We start from the raw sequence: 6,339 nt of genomic DNA on the forward strand, positions 1-6,339 counted from the left end.
TACAATTTAATAGCTATCATCTCAATAGGTAGTAGTCTTGATTTAATATTTATCCTGATTTTTTCTAATTCTTTATTTTTCTTTACAAGAAATTGAAATTGGCTTTCTCTTTGCTTCTATTACCTCAAGACTTCTGCTTAGTACTCTCTATTCCTTGTCTTCACTTCAGTCTTCTTGTTTGACTCCTGGTGTGTTTAATGTTGGATTGATGGAGGTACTGTTCAACACATTGGGGAGAGTGGTCATCATAGGTTATGTTTAGAAGTAGGGCTGACTTGGAGATTTGCCTATGGCTCATTACTGTTCCATAGTCTATCAGCTCTTCCCAGAAAAAAAAAAAGTTACCATAGATAAAGAATGGGAAGAAATGTGCAAAGAAACATTTCAACCTGGTTGGAGCAGTGACAAGACAAGCTCTAAAAGCATCAGAGTCATCTCCACTCTGTGTACAAAATATACTAAAATATCCCAAGCCTGAAATTTTCTGTTCTTAGAAATGTTTCCACTGACCTGTTTGCAAACATCTTTACAGCTATTGAAGTATCATTTCTCAAAACATGCTCTTCTGTCTTTGGGGGAAATTGATAACTTTGCACACTTTGCAACACATTTTGTATTGTATATGACTTTGTTTAGAAGACTCAGTTACATATATTGCATGTATGGTATTTACTGTGTATTTCTGGCTAGTTAGCTTTTCTCAAACTTTAACTTGGAATTGAATTATACAAGTTTTCACTTCTTGAGCTTTTCTCCTAATGAGCTTATTTCTAGTTGTCAACTTTGTAGTTTACAAAAAAGTTTAGGTTGTGATATCTTCTGAATTGCTGGAAGCGTATTCATTAGTGACATTTTTCTTTATTCTGTCCTTTCAAATTAATGAATAGAATAGTCATGACTCTGATTTTAGATCTTAGATGCAAAGTCTACAGGTCCCCTCAAGTAGTAACAACTAAAAATGTATGTGTTCTTTTACATGTGGCTGAACACATGTATTTTTAGTTGTTACTACTTGAGTGGACCTGTAGATTTTGCATTTAAGATCTAAAATCAGAGTCAGAAATTAGAACACTCCCTAACACCATACACAAAAATAAACTCAAATGTAATAAAAACCTAAATATAAGAGCAGACATTATAAAACTCTTTGAAGAAAATATAGGCAGAACACTCTTTGACATAAATCACAGCAAGATCCTTTTTGACCCACCTCCTATAGAAGTGGAAATAAAAACAAAAATAAACAAATGGGACCTAATGAAACTTAAAAGCTTTTGCACAGCAAAGGAAACTATAAACAAGATGAAAAGACAACTCTCAGAATGGGAGAAAATATTTGCAAACAAAGCAACTGACAAACGATTAATCTCCAAAATATACAAGCTGCTCAATATCAAAAAAACAAACAACCCAATCCAAAAATGGGCAGAAGATCTAAATAGACACTTCTCCAAAGAAGATATACAGATGGCCAACAAACACATGAAAGGATGCTCAACATCACTAATCATTAGAGAAATGCAAATCAAAACTATGATGAAGTATCACCTCACACCAGTCAGAATGGCCATCATCAAAAAGTCTACAAACAATAAATGCTGGAGAGGGTGTGGAGAAAAGGGAACCCTCTTGCACTGTTGGTGGGAATGTAAATTGATACAGCTACTATGGAGAACAGTATGGATGTGCCTTAGAAAACTAAAAATAGAACTACCATATGACCCAGCAATCCCACTACTGGATATATACTCTGAGAAAACCATAATCCAAAAAGAATAATGTACCACAATGTTCATTGCAGCACTATTTACAATAGCCAGGACATGGAAGCAACCTAAGTGTCCATTGACAGATGAATGGGTAAAGAAGATGTGGCACATATATACAATGGAATATTACTCAGCCATAAAAAGAAATGAAATTGACTTATTTGTAGTGAGGTGGATGGACCTAGAGTCTGTCACACAGAGTAAAATAAGTCAGAAAGAGAAAAACAAATGCTGTATGCTAACACATATATATGGACTCTAAAAAAAGAGAAAAAGTGCTTCTGAAGAACCTAGGGGCAGGGCAGGAATAAAGACACAGATGTAGAGAATGCACTTGAGGACACGGGGAGGGGGAAAGGTAAGCTGGAATGAAGTGAGAGAGTGGCATTTACATATATGCACTACTAAATAAAATAGATAGCTAGTGGGAATCAGCCACATAACACAGGGAAATCAGCTTGGTGCTCTGTGACCACCTGGAGGGGTGGGATAGGGAGGGTGGGAGAGAGATTCAAGAGGGAGGGGATATGGGGATATATGTGTATGTGTATATATATATATATATATATATATATATATATATATATATATATATACACATATAGCTGATTCGCTTTGTTATATAGCAGCAACTAACACAACAATGTAAAACAATTATACTCCAATCAAGATGTTAAAAAAAAATGCATGTGTTCTGTTGACCAAGATGTCATTAGTTGTAAGCTCCTCTATGCCTGTTTAAACTTAGAATTAAAAAGACTTGGAAGAAGATTCTCTTTTCTTCTCATTGATGATTCTCCACTGTCTCTTCTCTGGAAACACGTCTTTTCACATGGGTGGATCATTACTGAATGTGTAAGTCACATATGCATGATTTAATATCCAATTTTCTCATGAAATCATGACTTAGCAATGTTTGGGGCAGAGGTAAGCAAGTATATACAAAGGTTTAAGAAGTAAAGATTTTTAGTAAAGTGTGTTGTGAAATTTACACAAGAAGACAAGTGATGAAAAGTGATAACAACCCAGTGGGTAAAATGCATCAGGTGGAGCTAGCTATCAGCATAGCTGAAAGAATTTTGCTTTTATCTTCTACATGATCAAATTTATGAGAATATTTTGAACACATTGTTCTAAGATTGTTGTCAGTTACTGCACTCTTTTTTTCCTGAAAGTAACTCCTTTGTTACCTTCTCATATAATTCATGGGAATTAAAATGAAGAAATAATATGTTTAAAATCCATCATATTTTAAAAAATTTTAAATCAAATATAGTTTTATATTCCACTCCCCTCTGAAATAGAGCTAGATAATTTTGGTTGCTTGTTATGCTTTTATTTTTCTGATATTTTTCTGATATATTGGAGAAATACTAGAATATACTAGAAATCTAATTTTTTATAATTAATGAATCCTGTCTTACTATAATTTGGAAATATCAAAAGCCAGATCAGATGTTGAATACTACAATTATGAACAATATAATAATTTAATATAATGATTTCAGCTAACTGAGGACATAAGTCATGCCTTATCTGTTTTTGCAGCTTAAAAATATAATATGATGCCTGCCAACCCTTAAGAGACCTGTAAATAGAGAATAAGTTAAAAAACAAATCAATACCAAAAAGAATTAATGCATTATCTTAGATCTGTGATCATTTTTTTACATTTTATAAATTTCATAGAGCATCTCAAACACCAATTTATCAAGATATTGAAATATAGGACTTCTTAAGAGAAAATTAAAATGGTACTGCACCTATTTTATTTCAGCATCTAAGACCTACTGTAAAGAAATTAGTTCTTCTAGCAAATTTTCTTTTACAGGGAATATTAATATTGCGGAGTTATAAAGTGTTTTCTCTTATAGAAGCACCAACTATAGCTAAGCTTTCAAAGTTTATTTTATTTAGTATTTAATTAAAATCCAAATTAAAGGCTATATTAAAATTAAAAGCTATACTAAATACACTGTGTTAAATACAAGAGTAACAATAGTAATAGTAGAGCAATAGTAACACAATACACTATGAAACATTTGCTCTTAATATTCAATAGGCATATAAATTATTTTTCTTGTTTTAAATAAATATGTAGACAGTTTTAGTCATTAGGGAAAATTTTCCTATGAGCCAATATAGATGAGATATAAATGACATTACATTTAAAATAATAATTGATCATGGATACCTTTTAGACCCATAGTTATCAGAGAAAGGTATGAATGAATACAAAGAGACAAGTTGGAAAGGCACTGTAGGAATCCAAAGCACACATGTTTTTCACTTGGTACTTATGGTTCAGATGAAAAATAAATGAGATGATATGAAGGTTTTTCCAGAGAAAGATATAGCGAGATCTACTGATTGGCTATGAGAAGAATACTTCCAAGTTTTTGGCTTAAACAAGTAGATGATTAATGGTATCATATACTGGAAAATATGGTGTGCAGGTTAAAACCTGAATGCTTACAGCATGGGGTAGCACAATTTTAGTTTTTAAAAAACTTGCTCTCTCACCTTCTCGCTTTCAAGATGACCAAGAAAAGAAGGAATAATGGTCATGCCAGAAAGGGCCGCGGCCACATGCAGCCTATTCACAGCACCAACTCCGCCCGAAGTGTGCCCAAGGATAAGGCCATTAAGAAGTTCGTTGTTCGGCACATTGTAGAGGCTGCAGCTGTCAGGGCATTTCTGAAACAAGTGTTTTCAATGCCTATGTGCTTCCCAAGCTGTATGTGAATCTGCATTACTGCGTGAGTTGTGCCATTCACAGCAAGGTAGTCAGGAATCATTCTCGGGAAGTGCGGAAGAACCGAAGACCTCCACCTCAATTTAGACCTTCTGGTGCTGCCCCACGACCTCCACCAAAGCCCATGCAAGGAGCTAAGTCCTTAAATACTAAAGAAATACTGTCCCCTGGGGAGACAGTAAAAAAGAAATTATACTTTAAAAAAAAACCTTCAAAAATGATTTAACATTGTAACAGATCTTGATGAATGAGTAGAATAGTTCTTACTAAAATAAATTTTCAATGGATGTAGAATTCTGAATTGACATTTGCTTTCAACACTTAATGTTGTTATTTATTTTTTTGTATAGATTCTGAAGGAAAAAAGCAGGATATAATTCTTACCTTTGTTCATTTTTATATAATGTAATATTTTCCTCTAGATGCCTCTGAGATTGTCTCTTTGTGTTTTGTTTACAGGAGTTTGAATATGATATGCTTGAGTGTTTTGTTTTTATTTTGTTTTGGAATTTATCCTGCCTTCTGTTGTCAGATTTTAGAATCATTGTTTTGCTCCCTGGTGTCTCTGGTATTAATTATGGAAACTTCTTATTTCATATTTACGAAAATATTTTTGATGCCCTGTACTTTTCTCTCTTCTTTTAAATTCAAGTTATTTATGTGTTAGAGTGCTTAATATTGTCACTCAACTTTTTGATATTCTGTTGCACTTTTTCTTTCAATAGTAAATCTCTCTGCTTTATGTTACATTTGGATAATTTTTAGACTTATCTCCGAGTTCATATATTCATGGCAGTTGTGCCATGTCTGCTAAGCAATGGAAGGTATTATTCATTTCTCTTACTTTGTTTTATGTTTCTAGCAGTACCATTGGCTTTTATAATTTTTATCTCTCTGTACTTTATTATTTCTCTGATCTTAATTGTTGTCCACTTTTTATGATAGAACCTTTAACATATTAATCAGTTATTTTAAATTCTCTCTCAGATTGTTCCGAAATCTGTGTCCTGTTTCAGTCTAGTTCTAGTGATTGTTTTGCCCTTTGTGAGTGTGTTGTCTTTTTTGTTTTGCTTTTTCTTGTGTGCTTTGAGTTTTTTGTTGAGCATAAGACATCTTGTCTAGGACTGTAGAAACTGAGGTAAATAAATGTTATTCCAGGAACCTATACTTTGTAGTATTTTGTTCTCTAGTTTATTTTTATTCCTTGTGAAGTGTTATAGTTCATGTGTTGGATCTTCTTGCCTATAGTTGATATTTGTCACTTTCTCTTAAATAATTTTATCTCACTCATTTTTTTTAAATTTTATTTTTTACTTAACATTTCTCTTAAAGCATTACATTATCTTTTTTTCTAGTAACTCATTTGTTTTGCTTTATTACTTTATTATTCATTTCTAAAATAATTTTTAATTTTATAATTCTAAATCTAATCCTTGATATCTGTCACCTTATTTATGTTTTTCTAAAATTTGATTTCCTTTTTTCTTTCATTTTGTAGGGAAGGGAACTGTTTGTTTGCTATCCAGTTAATCAAATTTTTTTGTTTGCTCAACTTCATTTTTTTTCCTCATCTTCTGGATGATTAAAAACTATGCCATCAACATCTTTCCAGATTTAATTCATGTACTGATATTTTGTGCTCAGAGATCAGAAGAATTAATATTGTTAAAATGTTCATACTTCCTAAACTGATCTGTAGATTCAATGGGATCCATATAAATTTCTGGTATTTTTCACAGAAATAGGAAAAACAATCCTAAAATTTGTATGGAACCACAAATGAATCTCAATATAGCCAGAGTAATCCTGAGAAAG

At 32.4% G+C, this 6,339-nt stretch overlaps 1 pseudogene across 1 annotated transcript; it reads left to right on the plus strand.

The window, feature by feature from the left end:
• The first annotated feature begins 4,307 nt into the window (after window positions 1-4,307).
• LOC307184124 (small ribosomal subunit protein eS26-like) lies at window positions 4,308-4,782 on the plus strand (annotated as a pseudogene). The gene has a single exon. The product of its transcript is annotated as a small ribosomal subunit protein eS26-like (transcript).
• Window positions 4,783-6,339: the final 1,557 nt, after the last annotated feature.

The sequence above is a fragment of the Stenella coeruleoalba genome, assembly GCF_951394435.1.
Source record: "Stenella coeruleoalba genome assembly, chromosome: 3".
Classification (NCBI taxonomy): domain Eukaryota; kingdom Metazoa; phylum Chordata; class Mammalia; order Artiodactyla; family Delphinidae; genus Stenella; species Stenella coeruleoalba.